General features: G+C 44.5%; 1 protein-coding gene across 4 annotated transcripts in view; it reads left to right on the forward strand.

The window, feature by feature from the left end:
- fa49a (FAM49A) overlaps positions 1–22,500 on the forward strand; it is an 82,932-nt gene that overhangs the window by 1,211 nt on the left and 59,221 nt on the right. The gene's annotated exons all lie outside the window — the stretch shown is intronic.

Below are 22,500 nucleotides of genomic sequence, written 5' to 3' on the forward strand. Positions count from 1 at the left end.
GTGCTCTATGCAAACACCTCGCCAAAAAAACAATAGCCCTAAAATTCACTGTTGTGCAGAAAGGGTGGGTGAGAGAGAAAAAGAGAGAGAGAGAGAGAGGAAGAGAGGGAGAGAGAAAGATAGAGAGAGAGAGAGGGAGAGAGAAAGAGAGAGAAAGAGAGGGAGAGAGGGAGAGAGAAAGAGAGAGAGGGAGAGAGAAAGAGAGAGAAAGAGAGGGAGAGAGGGAGAGACAGAGAGTGAAAGAGAGAGGTAGAGAGAAAGAGAGAGAAAGAGAGAGAGAGAGAGAGAGAGCGAGAGAGAGAGAGAGAGAGGGAGAGATTTGGCAGAAGAAAACCTAAACGGTATATTTGACCTCTCAGCTTCCCTATCAAATCTAAAAATTTCAAGCAGACAACCTAAAAAATGTATAATGACAAATGGTTTGATGAAGAATGCAAAAAAACTAAGAAAGATATTAAGAAACCTGTCCAATCAAGACATAGAGACCCAGAAATCCTGAGTCTACGCCTTCACTATGGTGAATCACTAAAACAATACAGAAATACACTACGGAAAAAGAAGGAACAGCATGTCAGAAATCAGCTCAATGTAATTGATGAATCCATAGGATCTAATCACTTCTGGGAAAATTGGAAAACACTAAACAAACAAACATGAAGAATTATCTATCTAAAACAGAGATGAATGGATAAACCACTTCTCTAACCTTTTTGGCTCTATAACAAACAGCAAAAACATATACATGATCAAATACAAATCTTAGAATCTACTATTAAAGACCCCACTGGATTCTCCAATTACATTGAATGAACTACAGGACAAAATACAAACCCTCCAACCCAAAAAGGCCTGTGGTGTTGATGGTATCCGAAATTAAATGATGAGATATACAGACCACTAATTCCAATTGGCTATACTTAAACTCTTTAACGTCATCCTTAACTCTGGCATCTTCCCAATATCTGGAACCAAGGATTGATCACCCCAATCCACAAAAGTGGAGACAAATTTGACCCCAATAACTACCGTGGGATATGCGTCAACAGCAACCTTGGGAAAATCCTCTGCATTATTATTAACAGCAGACTCGTACATTTGCTCAGTAAAAACAATGTACTGAGCAAATGTCAAATTGGCTTTTTACCAAATTACCGTACAACAGACAACGTACTCACCCTGCACACCCTAAATGACAAACAAACAAAAACAAAGGCAAAGTATTTTCATGCAATGTTGATTTCAAAAAAGCTTTTGACTCAATTTGGCATGCTATACAAATTTACGACATGAAATCCATGTACACAAACAAACAGTGTGCGGTTAAAATTGACAAAAAAACACACATTTCTTTCCACAGGGCCGTGGGGTGAGACAGGGATACAGCTTAAGCTCCACCCTCTTCAACATATATATCAATGAATTGGCGAGGGCACTAGAACAGTCTGCAGCACCCGGCCTCACCCTACTAGAATCTGAAGTCAAATGTCTACTGTTTGCTGATGATCTGGTGCTTCTGTCCCCAACCAAGCAGGGCCAACAGTAGCACCTAGATATTTTGCACAGATTCTGTCAAACTTGGGCCCTGACAGTAAATCTCAATAAGACAAAAATAATTGTGTTCCAAAAAAGGTCCAATTGCCAGGATAATAAACCGTTGCCCTAGAACACACAAAAAAACAATACATACCTCGGCCTAAACATCAGCGCCACAGGTAACTTCCACAAAGCTGTGAACAATCTGAGAGACAAGGAGGGCCTTCTATGCCACCAAAAGGAACATAAAATTTGACATACCAATCAGAATCTGGCTAAAAATAATTGAATCAGTTATAGAATCCATAGTCCTTTATGGTTGTGAGGTCTGGGGTCCGCTCACAAACCAAGAATTCACAAAATGGGACAAAGACCAAACTGAGAATTCTGCAAAAATATCCTCTGTGTACAACGTACAACACCAAATAAAGCAGGCAGAGCAGAATTAGGCTGATACCCGCTAATTATCAACACTTAGAAAAGAGCCATTCAATTCTTCAACCACCTGAAAGGAAGCGATTCCCAAACCTTCCATAACAAATCTATCACCGAGAAGAGCCAAAATCTTTGACTTTGTACAGAGTCAGTGAGCATAGCCTTGCTATTGAGAAAGGCAGCCAAAGGCAGACCTGGCTCTCAAGAGAAAACACTGAGCTGCACTTCCTAACCTCCTGCCAAATGTATGACCATATTAGAGACACATCTTTCCCTCAGATTACACAGACTCACAAAGAATTTGAAAACAAACCCAATTTTGATAAACTCCCATACAGTTGAAGTCGGAAGTTTACATACACTTAAGATGGAGTCCTTAAAACTTGTTTTTCAACCACTCCACAAATTTCTTTTTCACAAACTATTGTTTTGGTAAGTCGGTTAGGACATCTACTTTGTGCATGACACAAGTAATTTTTCCAACAATTGTTTACAGACAGATTATTTCACCTATAATTCACTGTATCACAATTCCAGTGGGTCAGAAGTTTACATACTATAAGTTGACTGTGCCTTTAAACAGCTTGGAAAATTCCAGAAAATTATGTCATGGCTTAGAAGCTTCTGATAGGCTAATTGACATAATTTGAGTCAATTGGAGGTGTACCTGTGGATGTATTTCAAGCCTACCTTCAAACTCAGTGCCTCTTTGCTTGACATCAGTGGGAAAATCAAAAGAAATCAGCCAAGACCCCAGAAAAAAATTGTAGAACTCCACAAGTCTGGTTCATCCTTGGGGGCAATTTCCAAACGCCTGACGGTACCACGTTCATCTGTACAAACAATAGCACGCAAGTATAAACACCATGGGACCAAGCAGCCGTCATACCGCTCAGGAAGGAGACGCGTTCTGTCTCCTAGAGATGAACGTACTTTGGTGCGAAAGGTGCAAATCAATCCCAGAACAACAGTGAAGATGCTGGAGGAAACAGGTACAAAAGTATCTATATCCACAGTAAAACGAGTCCTATATTGACATGACCTGAAAGGCCGATAAGCCAGGAAGAAGCCACTGCTCCGAAACCGCCATAAAAAAGCCAGACTACGGTTTGCAACTGCACATGGGGACAAAGATCGTACATTTTGGAGAAATGTACTCTGGTCTAATGAAACAAAAATAGAACTGTTTGGCCATAATGACCATCATTATGTTTGGAGGAAAAAATGGGGAGGCTTGCAATTCAAAGAGCACCATCCCAAATGTGAAGCATGGGGGTGGCAGCATCATGTTGTGGGGTGCTTTGCTGCAGGAGGGACAGGTGCATTTCACAAAATAGATGGCATCATGAGGAGGAACATTATGTGGATAAGTTGAAGAAACATCTCAAGACATCAGTCAGGAAGTTAAAGCTTGGTCCCAAATGTCACGCCCTGACCATAGAGAGCCCTCGGGGTTCTCTATGGTGTTTTAGGTCAGGGCGTGACTAGGGGGATTTTAGGTATTATATTTCTATGTTGGTGTGTGTGTATGGTTCCCAATTAGAGGCAGCTGAATATCGTTACCTCTAATTGGGGATCATACTTAGTGTGCTAGGTGGGAAATTGTTTTTGTATGAGTGCCTATGTGCGCTACATATTTCACGATAGTTATATCTTTGTTGTTTTGGAAGTTTCACTATCATTCAAATGTGGAACGCTACTCAAGCTGCGCCTTGGTCCAATTATTCATACGACGGTCGTGACAGAATATCCCACCTAAACAGGACCAAGCAGCATGCCCAGGAGGTGAAGGAGAGTTGGTCATGGGAAGAGATACTAGGTGGATGCGAGACCCTTCCTTGGCGGGAGTCGCCGAGGAGAAAAGGAGGACAACGACGACGCCGCGGTCCGCAGCCACAAACAACCCAAGGGCAACCCCAAGATTTTTTTAGGGGGGGGCACAAGGGGTGGTTGGCCGAGCCGAGGAGAGAGCCAGATACCTTCTGGGAGTCGATGGAGCAGTTTGAGGAGGGATATCGGAGAGAGATGTTGGCTAGGAGTATGCTGCAGCGCAGGCGTTTTGAGGAGCTTGTCATCAGTCCGGTGCAACCTGTGCCGGCTCCACTCACCAGGCCTCCAGTGCGCCTTCCCAGCCCGGTACGTCCCCGCACTCGTCCACCAGTGCGTGTGTACAGTCTGGAGTCTCCAGCGACGGTCTACAGCCTGGAACCTCCAGCAATGGTTCACAGTCCAGAGCTTCCAGCGACGGTTCACAGTTCAGAGCCTCCAGTGATGGTCCACGGTCCGGAGCCTCCAGTGCCGGTCCACGACCCGGAGCTTCCAGTGACGGTCCACGGTCCGGAGCTTCCTGTGCCGGTGCCATGGCCGGAGCCTTCCACTGCGCCGATGCCCAGTCCAGGCACGGTGTCCAGTCCCGCTCCATGGCCGGAGCCTTCCTCTGCACCGGTGCCCAGTCCAGGCATGGCGTCCAGTCCCGCTCCATGGCCGGAGCCTTCCTCTGCACTGGTGCCCAGTCTGGGCACGGCGTTCAGCCCGGCTCCATGGCCGGATCCGCGGTCTGAGCGGGTGCTACGTCCTGCACCGGAGCCGCCACCGACACTAGTTGCCCACCCTAACCCTCCCCATCTAGTTTCAGGTTTTGCGGTCGGAGTCCGCACCTTTGGGCGGGGGGGGTGTACTGTCTGTCACACCCTGACCATAGAGAGCCCTCGGGGTTCTCTATGGTATTTTAGGTCAGGGCGTGACTAGGGGGGTTTCTAGGTATTAGATTTCTATGTTGGTGTGTGTGTATGGTTCCCAATTAGAGGCAGCTGAATATCGTTACCTCTAATTGGGGATCATACTTAGTGTGCTAGGTGGGATATTGTTTTTTTTAATGAGTGCCTATGTGCGCTACGTATTTCACGATCGTTATATCTTTGTTGTTTTGGAAGTTTCACTATCATTAAAATGTGGAACTCTACTCACGCTGTGCCTTGGTCCAATTATTCATATTTGGTGTCGTGACACCAAATGGGTCTTCCAAATGGACAATGACCCCAAGTATACTTCCAAAGTTGTGGCTAAATGGCTGAAGGAAAACAAAGTCAAGGTATTGGAGTGGCCGTCACAAAGCCCTGATCTCAATCCTATAGAAAATGTGTGGGCAGAACTGAAAAAGCTTGTGCGAGCAAGGAGGCCTACAAACCTGACTCATTTACACCAGCTCTGTCAGGAGGAATGGGCCAAAATTCACCCAACTTATTGTGGGAAGCTTGTGGAAGGCTACCCAAAACGTTTGACCCAAGTTAAACAATTTAAAGGCAATGCTACCAAATACTAATTGAGTGTATGCAAACTTCTGACCCACTGGGAATGTGATGAAAGAAATAAAAGCTGAAATAAATCATTCTCTCTACTATTATTCTGACATTTCACATTCTTAAAATAAAGTGGTGATCCTAACTGACCTAAGACAGGGAATTTTTACTGGGATTAAATGTCAGGGGTATATTGTCTATTGGGTGAAATACCATAGTGTGCAATCACAGCAGCAAGATTTGTGACCTGTTGCCACAAGAAAAGGGCAACCAGTAAAGAACAAACACCACTGTAAATGCAACCATATTTATGTTAATTTATTTTCCTTTTCGTACTTTAACTATTTGCACATTATTTGACATTTGAAAAGTATTTTTTATTTTGGAAGTTTTGTGAGTGTAATGTTTTTTGTATTGTTTATTTCACTTTTTTTTTATCTATTTGACTTGCTTTGGCAATGTTAACATATGTTTCCCATGCTAATAAAGCCCCTTAATTTGGAGTTGAAATTGAGAGAGAGAGAGAGAGAGAGAGAGAGAGAGAGAGAGAGAGAGAGAGAGAGAGAGAGAGAGAGAGAGAGAGAGAGATGGATGGAGAGAGAGATAGATAGAGGGATGGAGAGAGAGATAGATAGAGGGATAGAGAAAGCGATCGATAGAGGGATAGAGAAAGCAATCGATAGAGGGATAGAGAAAGCAATCGATAGAGGGATAGAGAGAGCGATAGAGGGATAGATAGAGGGATAGAGAGAGATAGATAAATAGATAAATAGATAAATAAATAGAGCGATAGAGCAATAGAGGGATGTTCATGTACATAAAGGGCAGTGTATTTGTGTATATGTGAAGGGCGACAACATGGTGCCACAGTGTTGACTGTAGCTCTTTGCAGTGGTGTAAAATACTTCATAAAAATACTTTAAAGTATAACTTAAGTCGTTTTTGGTGGTATCTGTACTTACTTCGCTTTTTGTGTCTTTGACAACTTTTACTTTGACTTCACTACATTCCGACAGAAAATAATGTACTTTTTCCTCCATACATTTTCCCTGACAACCAATAGTCCTCATTACATTTCAAAATGCTTAACAGGGCAGGAAAATGGTCCAATTCACACACTTATCAAGAGAACATCCCTGGTCGTCCCTACTGCCTCTGATCTGATCTGGAATCACTAAACAGAGAACATCCCTGGTCGTCCCTACTGCCTCTGATCTGATCTGGAATCACTAAACAGAGAACATCCCTGGTCGTCCCTACTGCCTCTGATCTGATCTGGAATCACTAAACACATGATTCAGTTTATAATACAGTTATGATCAATATTTCCTACAGAATAAGTGTGGGTTTTAGACAGTTTCTCTCAACACAGAGCTTACAGTAGAAGCTCTAACCTGTAGATATATATGCAGTCAAATTCAACGGTGTATACCAGAAACCCTCTCCCTCTATCTTTATACAGAAAGGACTGACATGCATGTCTAATGTCTTGAGTGGGTGTGTGTGTGTGTGTGTGTGTGTGTGTGTGTGTGTGTGTGTGTGTGTGTGTGTGTGTGTGTGTGTGTGTGTGTGTGTGTGTGTGTGTGTGTGTGTGTGTGTGAGTGAGCTGTATGTTAACGGGTGATCTTACCAACCAAGATCCAATGATGGCTGCTCTGGTATTTACTCCGCTGTTGCTAGGACACGCCCTTTGAACATTTTAACTGAGCCCTCTGATTGGTTGCCGGGGATGATGCAATACTCTCATCCCAAATCTTTCCTGTTTGCATATAGAAACATGCCCATCTGCATCTCTCTCGCTCTTTCTCTTCATCAATCTTTCTTTCTTTCTTTCTTCCTCTGTGTCTGTCTGTCTGTCTGTCTGTCTGTCTGTCTGTCTGTCTGTCTGTCTGTCTGTCTGTCTGTCTGTCTGTCTGTCTGTCTGTCTGTCTGTCTGTCTGTCTGTCTGTCTGTCTGTCTGTCTGTCTGTCTCTCACTCTGTCTGTCTGTCTGTCTGTCTGTCTTGCCCCCCTCCACTCAACCCCTCTCTTTCTCGCTCTCTCTCCCCTCTCTTTCTCTCTCTCTCTATCTCTCCCCCCCCTCTCTCTCTTTCTCGCTCTCTCTTCCTTCACTTTCTCTCTCTCTCTCTATCAATCTCTCCCCCCTCTCTCTCTCTTCCCTCACTTTCTCTCTATCTCTCTCTCCCTCTCTCTCTCTCTCTTTATGTCCATATTTTATATCTCTCTTCTCTTCCATTACTGTACAGACCCTGGTTACATGTAATATGTAATATAATATGTAACATGTAACATAATATGTAACATGTAATATAATATGTAACCTGTAATATTATAAGTAACATGTAACATGTAATATGGGTCAGGGTGTGTGACTGTCATGGTTGGGGTAGGGAGGGTTGAGGGGGAGGAAGGAAAGGGGAAGGTGATGAGGGAGGATGGAACGAGGAAGGTAATGAGGGAGAAAGGAACGGGGATTGTGATGAGTGAGGATGGAACTGGGAAGGATGATGAGGGAAGGTAATGAGGAAAGAACCGGGAAGGTGATGAGGGAGGATACAAATGAGAGTAACGGGTATGAGGGAGAGGAACGGGGAAGGTAATGAGGAGGATGGAACGGGAAGTAGATGAGGGAGGATGGAACGGGAAGGTATGAGGGAGGATGGAACGGGGAAGGTAATGAGGGAGGATGGAACGGGAATATAAGATGGAACGGGGAAGGAGATGAGGGAGGATGGAACTGGGAAGGTAATGAGGGAGGATGGAACTGGGAAGGTAATGAGGGAGGATGGAACGGGGAAGGTAATGAGGGAGGATGGAACGGGGAAGGTAATGAGGGAGGATGGAACGGGGAAGGAGATGAGGGAGGATGGAACTGGGAAGGTAATGAGGGAGGATGGAACGGGGAAGGTAATGAGGGAGGAAGGGGACTGCTGCCTGGCATTCTGTGTGCGTGTGTTTGATGATTTCTTGTTGTCTTCACTGAGGGAAAATGACCTACAGTGACAGCGTGATAATATCAACAGAAAACAAAAGTGTAACACCGACCTGAATAAGACAGATACTAGCAAAGGTGAGAATAAAATACACGGCTAGTCTTTACTCCTTGTTCAGAATATACGGCTAGTCTATACACGGCTGGTCTATACACGGCTGGTCTATACACGGCTGGTCTATACACGGCTGGTCTATACACGGCTAGTCTATACACGGCTGGTCTATACACGGCTGGTCTATACACGGCTGGTCTATACACGGCTAGTCTATACACGGCTGGTCTATACACGGCTGGTCTATACACGGCTAGTCTATACACGGCTAGTCTATACACGGCTGGTCTATACACTGCTGGTCTATACACGGCTGGTCTATACACGGCTGGTCTATACACGGCTGGTCTATACACGGCTAGTCTATACACGGCTGGTCTATACACGGCTGGTCTATACACGGCTAGTCTATACACGGCTAGTCTATACACGGCTGGTCTATACACTGCTAGTCTATACACGGCTGGTCTATACACGGCTGGTCTATACACGGCTAGTCTATACACGGCTAGTCTATACACGGCTAGTCTATACACGGCTGGTCTATACACGGCTGGTCTATACACGGCTAGTCTATACACGGCTAGTCTATACACGGCTGGTCTATACACGGCTGGTCTATACACTGCTAGTCTATACACTGCTAGTCTATACACGGCTAGTCTATACACGGCTGGTCTATACACGGCTGGTCTTTACACGGCTAGTCTATACTCCTTGTTCAGAATATACGGCTAGTCTTTACACGGCTGGTCTTTACACGGAAAGTCTATACACGGCTAGTCTTTACACGGCTAGTCTATACACGGCTGGTCTTTACACGGCTGGTCTATATACGGCTAGTCTATACACGGCTGGTCTTTACACGGCTGGTCTATACACGGCTAGTCTATACACGGCTGGTCTTTACACGGCTAGTCTTTACACGGCTAGTCTATACCTGGCTAGTCTTTACACGGCTGGTCTATACACAGCTAGTCTATACACGGCTAGTCTTTACACGGCTAGTCTATACACAGCTAGTCTTTACACGGCTGGTCTATACACGGCTAGTCTTTACACGGCTAGTCTATACTCCTTGTTCAGAATACACGGCTAGTCTATACACGGCTGGTCTATACACGGCTAGTCTTTACACGGCTAGTCTATACACGGCTAGTCTATACACGGCTAGTCTTTACACGGCTGGTCTATACACGGCTAGTCTATACACGGCTAGTCTTTACACGGCTAGTCTATACATGGCTAGTCTTTACACGGCTAGTCTATACACGGCTAGTCTATACACGGCTGGTCTATACACTGCTAGTCTATACACGGCTGGTCTATACACGGCTGGTCTATACACGGCTAGTCTATACACGGCTAGTCTATACACGGCTAGTCTATACACGGCTGGTCTATACACGGCTGGTCTATACACGGCTAGTCTATACACGGCTAGTCTATACACGGCTGGTCTATACACGGCTGGTCTATACACTGCTAGTCTATACACTGCTAGTCTATACACGGCTAGTCTATACACGGCTGGTCTATACACGGCTGGTCTTTACACGGCTAGTCTATACTCCTTGTTCAGAATATACGGCTAGTCTTTACACGGCTGGTCTTTACACGGAAAGTCTATACACGGCTAGTCTTTACACGGCTAGTCTATACACGGCTGGTCTTTACACGGCTGGTCTATATACGGCTAGTCTATACACGGCTGGTCTTTACACGGCTGGTCTATACACGGCTAGTCTATACACGGCTGGTCTTTACACGGCTAGTCTTTACACGGCTAGTCTATACACGGCTAGTCTTTACACGGCTGGTCTATACACAGCTAGTCTATACACGGCTAGTCTTTACACGGCTAGTCTATACACAGCTAGTCTTTACACGGCTAGTCTATACACTGCTAGTCTATACACGGCTAGTCTATACACGGCTGGTCTATACACGGCTGGTCTTTACACGGCTAGTCTATACTCCTTGTTCAGAATATACGGCTAGTCTTTACACGGCTGGTCTTTACACGGAAAGTCTATACACGGCTAGTCTTTACACGGCTAGTCTATACACGGCTGGTCTTTACACGGCTGGTCTATATACGGCTAGTCTATACACGGCTGGTCTTTACACGGCTGGTCTATACACGGCTAGTCTATACACGGCTGGTCTTTACACGGCTAGTCTTTACACGGCTAGTCTATACACGGCTAGTCTTTACACGGCTGGTCTATACACAGCTAGTCTATACACGGCTAGTCTTTACACGGAAAGTCTATACACAGCTAGTCTTTATACGGCTGGTCTATACACGGCTAGTCTTTACACGGCTAGTCTATACTCCTTGTTCAAAATACACGGCTAGTCTATACACGGCTGGTCTATACACGGCTAGTCTTTACACCGCTAGTCTATACACGGCTAGTCTATACACGGCTAGTCTTTACACGGCTGGTCTATACACGGCTAGTCTATACACGGCTAGTCTTTACACGGCTAGTCTATACATGGCTAGTCTTTACACGGCTAGTCTATACACAGCTAGTCTTTACACGGCTGGTCTATACACGGCTAGTCTTTACACGGCTAGTCTATACTCCTTGTTCAGAATACACGGCTAGACTATACACGGCTAGTCTATACACGGCGTGTCACAGCTAGTCTATACACGGCTAGTCTATACACGGCTAGTCTTTACACAGCTAGTCTGCTAGTCTATACACAGCTAGTCTATACACAGCCGGCTGGTCTATACACGGCTAGTCTTTACACGGCTAGTCTATACTCCTTGTTCAGAATATACGGCTAGTCTTTACACGGCTAGTCTTTACACGGCTAGTCTTTACATAGCTAGTCTATACACGGCTAGTCTATTCACGGCTAGTCTATACACGGCTAGTCTATACACGGCTAGTCTATACACGGCTGGTCTATACACGGCTAGTCTATACACGGCTAGTCTATACTCCTTGTTCAGAATATACGGCTAGTCTTTACACGGCTAGTCTTTACACGGCTAGTCTATACTCCTTGTTCAGAATATACGGCTAGTCTTTACACGGCTAGTCTTTACACGGCTAGTCTATACACTGCTAGTCTATACACGGCTAGTCTTTACACGGCTAGTCTTTACACGGCTAGTCTTTACACGGCTAGTCTATACACTGCTAGTCTATACACGGCTAGTCTTTACACGGCTAGTCTATACACGGCTAGTCTTTACACGGCTAGTCTTTACACGGCTAGTCTTTACACGGCTAGTCTATACTCCTTGTTCAGAATATACGGCTAGTCTTTACACGGCTGGTCTTTACACGGAAAGTCTATACACGGCTAGTCTTTACACGGCTAGTCTATACACGGCTGGTCTTTACACGGCTGGTCTATATACGGCTAGTCTATACACGGCTGGTCTTTACACGGCTGGTCTATACACGGCTAGTCTATACACGGCTGGTCTTTACACGGCTAGTCTTTACACGGCTAGTCTATACACGGCTAGTCTTTACACGGCTGGTCTATACACAGCTAGTCTATACACGGCTAGTCTTTACACGGCTAGTCTATACACAGCTAGTCTTTACACGGCTGGTCTATACACGGCTAGTCTTTACACGGCTAGTCTATACTCCTTGTTCAGAATACACGGCTAGTCTATACACGGCTGTTCTATACACGGCTAGTCTTTACACGGCTAGTCTATACACGGCTAGTCTATACACGGCTAGTCTTTACACGGCTGGTCTATACACGGCTAGTCTATACACGGCTAGTCTTTACACGGCTAGTCTATACACAGCTAGTCTTTACACGGCTGGTCTATACACGGCTAGTCTTTACACGGCTAGTCTATACTCCTTGTTCAGAATACACGGCTAGACTATACACGGCTAGTCTATACACGGCTAGTCTTTACACGGCTAGTCTATACACGGCTAGTCTATACACGGCTAGTCTTTACACAGCTAGTCTTTACACAGCTAGTCTATACACAGCTAGTCTATACACAGCTAGTCTTTACACGGCTGGTCTATACACGGCTAGTCTTTACACGGCTAGTCTATACTCCTTGTTCAGAATATACGGCTAGTCTTTACACGGCTAGTCTTTACACGGCTAGTCTTTACATAGCTAGTCTATACACGGCTAGTCTATTCACGGCTAGTCTATACACGGCTAGTCTATTCAAGGCTAGTCTATACACGGCTGGTCTATACACGGCTAGTCTATACACGGCTAGTCTATACTCCTTGTTCAGAATATACGGCTAGTCTTTACACGGCTAGTCTTTACACGGCTAGTCTATACTCCTTGTTCAGAATATACGGCTAGTCTTTACACGGCTAGTCTTTACACGGCTAGTCTATACACTGCTAGTCTATACACGGCTAGTCTTTACACGGCTAGTCTTTACACGGCTAGTCTTTACACGGCTAGTCTATACACTGCTAGTCTATACACGGCTAGTCTTTACACGGCTAGTCTATACACGGCTAGTCTTTACACGGCTAGTCTTTACACGGCTAGTCTATACACGGCTAGTCTTTACACGGCTGGTCTATACACGGCTAGTCTATACACGGCTAGTCTATACACTGCTAGTCTATACACGGCTGGTCTATACACTGCTAGTCTATACACGGCTAGTCTATACACGGCTAGTCTATACACGGCTAGTCTTTACACGGCTAGTCTATACACGGCTAGTCTATACACGGCTAGTCTATACACGGCTAGTCTATACACGGCTAGTCTTTACACGGCTAGTCTTTACACGGCTAGTCTTTACACGGCTAGTCTTTACACGGCTAGTCTTTACACTGCTAGTCAATACACGGCTAGTCTATACACGGCTAGTCTATACACGGCTAGTCTTTACACGGCTAGTCTATACACGGCTAATCTATACACGCTAGTCTTTACACGGCTAGTCTATACACGGCTGGTCTATACACGGCTGGTCTATACACGGCTAGTCTATACACAGCTAGTCTTTACACAGCTAGTCTTTACACAGCTAGTCTATACACAGCTAGTCTTTACACAGCTAGTCTTTACACAGGTAGTCTATACACAGCTGGTCTATACACGGCTAGTCTATACACGGCTAGTCTTTACACGGCTAGTCTATACACGGCTAGTCTTTACACGGCTAGTCTATACACGGCTAGTCTATACACGGCTAGTCTTTACACAGCTAGTCTTTACACAGCTAGTCTATACACAGCTAGTCTTTACACGGCTGGTCTATACACGGCTAGTCTTTACACGGCTAGTCTATACTCCTTGTTCAGAATATACGGCTAGTCTATACACGGCTAGTCATTACACGGCTAGTCTTTACACAGCTAGTCTATACACGGCTAGTCTATACACGGCTAGTCTATACACGGCTAGTCTATACACGGCTGGTCTATACACGGCTAGTCTATACACGGCTAGTCTATATACGGCTAGTCTTTACACGGCTAGTCTATACTCCTTGTTCAGAATATACGGCTAGTCTTTACACTGCTAGTCTATACACGGCTAGTCTATACACGGCTAGTCTTTACACTGCTAGTCTATACACGGCTAGTCTATACACGGCTAGTCTATACACGGCTAGTCTTTACACGGCTAGTCTTTACACTGCTAGTCTATACACGGCTAGTCTTTACACGGCTAGTGTTTACACGGCTAGTCTTTACACGGCTAGTCTATACACGGCTAGTCTTTACACTGCTAGTCTATACACGGCTAGTCTATACACGGCTAGTCTATACACGGCTAGTCTTTACATGGCTAGTCTATACACGGCTAGTCTATACACGGCTAGTCTACACACGGCTAGTCTATACACGGCTAGTCTACACACGGCTAGTCTTTACACGGCTAGTCTTTACACGGCTAGTCTATACTCCTTGTTCAGAATATACGGCTAGTCTATACACGGCTAGTCTATACACGGCTAGTCTTCAGAAGATATATATTGTTGGGTGGCCTCCAGAACATAAAGTGCCTTGGGAAAGTATTCAGACCCCTTGTCCTATTTGACATTTTGTTAGGTTTCATCCTCATTCTAAAATTGACAACGTCGTTTTTTCCCTCATCAAACTACACACAATAGCCCATAATGACAAAACAAAAACCTGTTTTTTAGAAATGTTTACCAACTCGGTCAGAGTGACCATCGGGTTCTTGGTCACCTCCCTGACCAAGGCCCTTCTCCCCCGATTGCTCAGTTTGGCCGGACGGCCAGTTCTAAGAAGAGTCTTGGTGTTTCCAAACTTCTTCCATTTGAGAATGATGGAGGCCACTGTGTTCTTGGGGACCTTCAATGCTGCAGAAATGTTTTGGTACCCTTCCCCGGATATATGCCTCAACACAATCCTGTCAGGTGGACTCCAGTCAAGTTGTAGAAACATCTCAAGGATGATCAATGGAAACAGGATGCACCTGAGCTCAATTTCGAGTCTAATAGCAAAGGGTCTGAATACTTACGTAAAAAAAAAAGATTTGTCTGTTTTTTTAAATTTTTTATACATTTGCTAAAATAGTCTAAAAACCTGTTCATGCTTTGTCATTATGGGGTAGTGTGTGTAGATTGGTGAGGATTTTGTTTTTATATGTTCCATTGTAGAATAAGGTTGTAATGTGACAAAATGTGGAAAAAGTCAAGCGGTCTGACTACTTTCCTAAGGCACTGTATATACTGCTGCAGCAGGGTTTGAATCCGGCCCACTGCTATTTCAGAACACTCTCATTTCTATCCATCCTCTCTACCTCTGTCCTGTCTATCCTCTCTACCTCTGTCCTGTCTGTTCTCTCTACCTACCTCTGTCCTGTCTATCCTCTCTACCTCTGTCCTGTCTATCCTCTCTACCTCTGTCCTGTCTGTTTTCTCTACCTACCTCTGTCCTGTCTATCCTCTCTACCTCTGTCCTGTCTATCCTCTCTACCTCTGTCCTGTCTGTTTTCTCTACCTACCTCTGTCCTGTCTATCCTCTCTACCTCTGTCCTGTCTATCCTCTCTACCTCTGTCCTGTCTGTTTTCTCTACCTACCTCTGTCCTGTCTATCCTCTCTACCTCTGTCCTGTCTGTTTTCTCTACCTACCTCTGTCCTGTCTATCCTCTCTACCTCTGTCCTGTCTATCCTCTCTACCTCTGTCCTGTCTGTTTTCTCTACCTACCTCTGTCCTGTCTGTCCTCTCCTACCTCTGTCCTGTCTATTTTCTCTACCTACCTCTGTCCTGTCTATCTCTCTCTACCTCTGTCCTGTCTATCCTCTCTACCTCTGTCCTGTCTGTTTTCTCTACCTACCTCTGTCCTGTCTATCCTCTCTACCTCTGTCCTGTCTATCCTCTCTACCTCTGTCCTGTCTGTTTTCTCTACCTACCTCTGTCCTGTCTATCCTCTCTACCTCTGTCCTGTCTATCCTCTCTACCTCTGTCCTGTCTGTTTTCTCTACCTACCTCTGTCCTGTCTATTTTCTCTACCTACCTCTGTCCTGTCTGTCCTCTCTACCTACCTCGGGCCTGTCTGTCCTCTTTCCCTACCTCTGTCCTGTCTGTTTTATATCCCTCTGTCCTGTCTGTTCTCTCTACCTTCTTCTGTCCTATCTATCCACTCTACCTACCTCTGTCCTGTCTATCCTCTCTACCTCTGTCCTGTCTATTTTCTCTACCTACCTCTGTCCTGTCTGTCCTCTCTACCTACCTCTGTCCTGTCTGTCCTCTTTCCCTACCTCTGTCCTGTCTGTTCTCTCTACCTACCTCTGTCCTGTCTGTCCTCTTTCCCTACCTCTGTCCTGTCTGTTCTCTCTACCTACCTCTGTCCTGTCTGTCCTCTCTACCTACCTCTGTCCTGTCTGTCCTCTTTCCCTACCTCTGCCCTGTCTTCTCTACCTACCTCTGTCCTGTCTGTCCTCTCTACCTACCTCTGTCCTGTCTGTCCTCTTTCCCTACCTCTGTCCTGTCTGTCCTCTTTCCCTACCTCTGCCCTGTCTGTCCTCTCTACCTACCTCTGTCCTGTCTGTCCTCTCTACCTACCTCTGTCCTGTCTGTCCTCTCTACCTACCTCTGTCCTATCTGTCCTCTCTACCTACCTCTGTCCTGTCTGTCCTCTCTCCCTACCTCTGTCCTGTCTGTCCTCTCTACCTACCTCTGTCCTGTCTGTCCTCTTTCCCTACCTCTGTCCTGTCTGTCCTCTCTACCTACCTCTGTCCTGTCTGTCCTCTCTACCTACCTCTGTCCTGTCTGTCCTCTTTCCCTACCTCTGTCCTGTCTGTCCTCTCTACCTACCTCTGTCCTGTCTTCTCTACCTACCTCTGTCCTGTCTGTCCTCTTTCCCTACCTCTGTCCTGTCTGTCCTCTTTCCCTACCTCTGTCCTGTCTGTCCTCTCTACCTACCTCTGTCCTGTCTGTCCTCTTTCCCTACCTCTGTCCTGTCTGTCCTCTCTACCTACCTCTGCCCTGTCTGTCCTCTTTCCCTACCTCTGCCCTGTCTGTCCTCTTTCCCTACCTCTGTCCTGTCTGTCCTCTCTACCTACCTCTGTCCTGTCTGTCCTCTTTCCCTACCTCTGTCCTGTCTGTCCTCTTTCCCTACCTCTGTCCTGTCTGTCCTCTCTACCTACCTCTGTCCTGTCTGTCCTCTTTCCCTACCTCTGCCCTGTCTTCTCTACCTACTTCTGTCCTATCTGTCCTCTCTACCTACCTCTGTCCTGTCTGTCCTCTCTACCTACCTCTGTCCTGTCTGTCCTCTCTACCTACCTCTGTCCTATCCAATAAATAACCTACATGTTGTGAGAGGAACCGACCTTCATAAACACATTTATTAAACATATTTATTAGACTCTCAGAATGCACAGTACAAAAAGTAATTAAAAGAGCAATCTGCTAGTCGGACATCCATATGTGGATTTAGAATAATGATATATACCCATTGATGATTCTTGAACAACATAACTTAGAAAGACCTCAGCAGCTTTAGTTCAACTGTTGTACCCCATCAGAACCCAAAATATAAGCTCGTGTTACTCCGTTGTCTGTAAACAAATGTAATTGGAAATAAACACCGTACAGCCTTAAAGCATGGTTGAAAGTATATTCTGATATAATGCATCGTCAGTCCATCTATTAATAATCGGAGGTTACATTTGTCCAGCCTGCGTCCCTCAGCTTTTTAAAATGTATTTTTATTACCAAAACAGAGGTAGGGTGTCCCACATTTAATATTGTTTGAACTGCAGATTATCCCTTTAAAACCGTGTTGATCTGTAATCCGGTAATCCCTGGAATTCATTCTACCGGTCTGTCACCGTAGTAACACAGGGAGTTGTTAGGTGATAATGTCCATTCAAACGGACCAATGAAACAAGTGTGTGTTTGTTTGTTGTTTTATAACGTCAGAGTTCACAGATTTAAAAAAAACACACACACGCACACACACAAACACTTCTGCAGAGGACACATGAAACACCAGGCCAAGACACACACAGAGGCGCGCACACACACACACACACACACACACACACACACACACACACACACACACACACACACACACACACACACACACACACACACACAAACAGTTAAAAGAGCGGTTGAGTGGAGTTTAAAAACAGAGACATACTGTTTCTAATCAACTTCCTGATTCTACAGGAAACCGCTCAAACCGTAAATAACTACAGGCCCGTAATATGTCTCTGTTAGAAGAAGTCCTAATGTATCTAACCGTCCTCCCTTGCAGCTGAGTAGGATAGTGGTGCCACTGATCTAAAGTCAGTTTTATAATAACATCTTCTAACCAGCTTGAAGTTACATTGATCTGACAGTCAGTTTTACGCCAACACACCACCACCATCTTTACCTAACAGAAACTTCAAAGCAGAACAGCTCTAGAAGTACTTACTGGAACTAATACTGATCTGACGGGTTAGGAGAAAAAGAGCCCTTGCTTTTTATCTGTCTGAGAAAGGAAGGAAGGAAGGAAGCAAGGAAGGAAGGAAGGAGGGAGGGAGGGAGGAGAGGGAGGGAGGGAGGGAGGGAGGGAGGAGGGAGGGAGGGAGGGAGGGAGGGAGGGAGGGAGGGAGGGAGGGAGGGAGGGAGGGAGGAATCTGTCTATTTTCTGGAAAGGAGAAGGTGATATCTGAGTGTCAATAGATTAACTTTCGTCTGGTCTATGGATATGTTGCTAAGGATATCTTGCCTGTAGGCTGTCAATCAAATCAATTGTCCACTCACATCGATCACCGGCTCAAATGTCCTGCCCTCTGGCCTTATCCAATATCAATATGATTACCAATGCAGCACATCCTCTCCATATAGGCAAATGGTGAGAAAGGGGGAGAGAGAGAGAGACAAAGATACTGTAGAATAAAGAGAGAGAGAGAGATACTGTAGAATAAAGAGAGAGAGAGAGACAAAGATACTGTAGAATAAAGAGAGAGAGAGAGACAAAGATACTGTAGAAAAAAGAGAGAAAGAGACAAAGATACTGTAGAATAAAGAGAGAGAGACAAAGATACTGTAGAATAAAGCAAGAGAGAGAGAGAGAGACAAAGATACTGTAGAATAAAGAGAGAGAGAGAGACAAAGATACTGGAGAATAAAGTGAGAGAGGGAGACAAAGATACTGTAGAATAAAGCGAGAGAGAGAGAGAGACAAAGATACTGTACAATAAAGAGAGAGAGAGAGACAAAGATACTGTAGAATAAAGCGAGAGAGAGAGAGAGACAAAGATACTGTAGAATAAAACGAGAGAGAAAGACAAAGATACTGTAGAATAAAGCGAGAGAGAGAGACAAAGATACTGTAGAATAAAGAGAGAGAGAGAGAGAGAGAGAGAGAGAGAGAGATTGAAGCTTACCTATTTCCATTATTATCTTATTATTGTCTTGGTAATGAAGACAGGAAATATATATTTGTGGAGATATCAGGCTAATCACTGAACAAAGCTGTGTTTAAATATTGTGGAGATATCAGGCTAATCACTGAACAAAGCTGTGTTTAAATATTGTGGAGAGATCAGGCTAATCACTGAACAAAGCTGTGTTTAAATATTGTGGAGAGATCAGGTTAATCACTGAACAAAGCTGTGTTTAAATATTATGGAGAGATCAGGCTAATCACTGAACAAAGCTGTGTTTAAATATTGTGGAGAGATCAGGCTAATCACTGAACAAAGCTGTGTTTAAATATTATGGAGATATCATCCTAATCACTCATGGCTTAGTTTTTGCTCTGACATGCACTGTCAACTGTGGGACCTTATATAGACAGGTGTGTGCCTTTCCAAATCATGTCCAATCAATTAAATTTACCACAGGTGGACTCCAATCAAGTTGTAGAAACATCTCAAGGATGATCAATGGAAACAAGATGCACCTGAGCTCAATTTCGAGTCTCGTAGTAAAAGGTCTGAATACTTATGTAAATAAGGATTTATGTGGTATTGTGTGCAGAATCATGAGGAACATTTTTAATGTAATCACTTTTAGAATAAGGCTGTAACGTAACAAAATATGGAAAAAGGGAAAGGGTCTGAATACTTTCTGAATGCGCTGTACAGGTTAGTATACAAAACATGAAGAATACCTGTTGTTTCCATGACAGACTGACCAGGTGAATCCAGGTTGAAAGTTATGATCCCTTATTGACGTCACTTGTTGAATCCATTTCAATCAGTGTAGATAAATGGGAAAAGACAGGTTATTAAAGGCGAATCTTTAAGCCTCAATACATTAGAGGCATGGATTGTGTATGTTTGCCATTTAGAGGGTGAATGGACAAGACAAAAGATTGAAGTGCCTTTGAACGGGGTATGGTAAGAAGTGCTAGGTGCACCTGTTTGAGTGGGTTTTTTCACACTGGGTTTTTCACGCTCAACAGTTTCCTGTGTGTATCTATAACGGTCCACCAATCAACAGGACTTCCAGCCAGGAAGACACGACTGCGAGAAGTATTGGAGTCGACATGAGCCAACATCTCTGTGGAAGCTTTTGACACCTTGTAGACATGTGTTTTGGATGTGTGGACATGTCTAGTGTGTGTGTGTTATGTGTGTGTGTGTTGGGGTATCCGTGAAAGTACTGTATGTGTCAGTGTGTGGGTAGAGTCCAGTGTGTGTGTAGAGTCAATGCAAAAAAAAGCATAAATGCAGGTAGTCTGGGTAACCATTTGATTAACTACAGCTGAAGTAGAAAGTTTAAATACACCTTAGCCAAATACATTTAAACTCAGTTTTTTACAATTCCTGACATTTAATCCTAGTCAAAATTCCCTGTCTTAGGTCAGTTAGGATCACCACTTTATTTTAAGAATGTGAAATGTCAGAATAATAGTAGAGAGAATGATTTATTTCAGCTTTTATTTCTTTCATCACATTCCCAGTGGGTCAGAAGTTTACATACACTCAATTATTATGTGGTAGCATTGCCTTTAAATTGTTTAACTTGTGTCAAACGTTTCGGGTAGCCTTCCACAAGCTTCCCACAATAAGTTGGGTGAATTTTGTCCCATTCCTCCTGACAGAGCTGATGTAACTGAGTCAGGTTTGTAGGCCTCCTTGCTCGCACACGCTTTTTCAGTTCTGCCCACAAATGTTCTATAGGATTGAGGTCAGGGCTTTGTGATGGCCACTCCAATACCTTGACTTTGTTGTCGTTAAGCCATTTATCCACAACTTTGGAAGTAAGCTTGGGGTCATTGTCCATTTGGAAGACCCATTTGCGACCAAGCTTTAAGTTCCTGACTGATGTCTTGAGATGTTGCTTCAATATATCCACATAATTTTCCTGCCTCATGATGCCATCTATTTTGTGAAGTGCACCAGCCCCTCCTGTAGCAAAGCACCCCCACAACATGATGCTGCCATCCCCGTGCTTCACGGTTGGGTTGATGCTCTTAGGCTTGCAAGCCTCCCCTTTTTCATCCAAACTTAACGATGGTCATTATGGCCAAACAGTTCTATTTTTGTTTCATCAGACCAGAGGACATTTCTCCAAAAAGTGCGATATTTGTCCCCATGTGCAGTTGCAAATCGTAGTCTGGCTTTTTTATGCCGATTTTGGAGCAGTGGCTTCTTCCTGGCTGAGTGGCCTTTCAGGTTATGTCGATATAGGACTCGTTTTACTGTGGATATAGATACTTTTGTAAGTGTTTTTCCAGCATCTTCACAAGGTCCTTTGCTCTTGTTCTGGGATTGATTTGCACTTTTTGCACCAAGGTACGTTCATCTCTAAAAGACAGAACGCATCTCCTTCCTGAGCAGTATAACTGCTGCGTGGTCCCATGGTGTTTATACTTGTGTACTATAGTTTGTACAGATGAACCTGGTACCTTCAGGCATTTGGAAATTGCTCTCAAGGATGAACCAGACTTGTGGAGGTCTATAATTTTTTCCTGAGGTATTGGCTGATTTCTTTTGATTTTCCCATGATGTCAAGCAAAGAGGCACTGAGTTTGAAGGTAGGACTTGAAATACATCCACAGGTACACCTCCAATTGACTCAAATGATGTCAATTAGCCTATCAGAAGCTTCTAAAGCCATGACATACATTTCTGGAATTTTCCAAGCTGTTTAAAGGCACAGTCAACTTAGTGTATGTAAACTTCTGACCCTCTGTTATTGTGATACAGTGAATTATAAGTTAAATAATCTGTCTGTAAACAATTGTTGGATAAAGGACTTGTGTCAGGCACAAAGTAGATTTCCTAACTGACTTGCCAAAACTATAGATTGTTAACAAGACATTTCAACTCTATCTAGCAGTCTTGTTTAGAAGTCTTATGGCTTGGGGGATAGAATCTGTTCAGGGTCCAGTTGATTCCAGACTTGGTGCACCTTTATAGCTTGCCGTGCGAAAGCACGGCTGGAGTCGTTGACCATTTTTGGGGCCACCCTCTTTACCGTGCCTTGCAGTTGCTGTTTGGTGCCTTGCAGTTGCCGTACCAAGGGGCGATGCGCCAGTCAAGATTCCCTCAATGGTGCAGATGTAGACATTTTTTGAGGATCTGAGGGCCCATGCCAAATCTTTTCAGCCTACCGAGGGGGAAGAGGCGCTGTCGTGCCCTCTTCACAACTGTTTTGGGGTGTGGACCATGTTAGTTCTTTAGTGACGTGGACACCGAGGAACTTGAAGCTCTCGACCTGCTCCACTACATCACCATCATTTCCTGTAGTCCACGATCTGCTCCTTTGTCT

The sequence above is a fragment of the Salmo salar genome, chromosome ssa14 (genome assembly GCF_905237065.1).
Source record: "Salmo salar chromosome ssa14, Ssal_v3.1, whole genome shotgun sequence".
In the NCBI taxonomy this organism is placed as follows: Eukaryota; Metazoa; Chordata; class Actinopteri; order Salmoniformes; family Salmonidae; genus Salmo; species Salmo salar.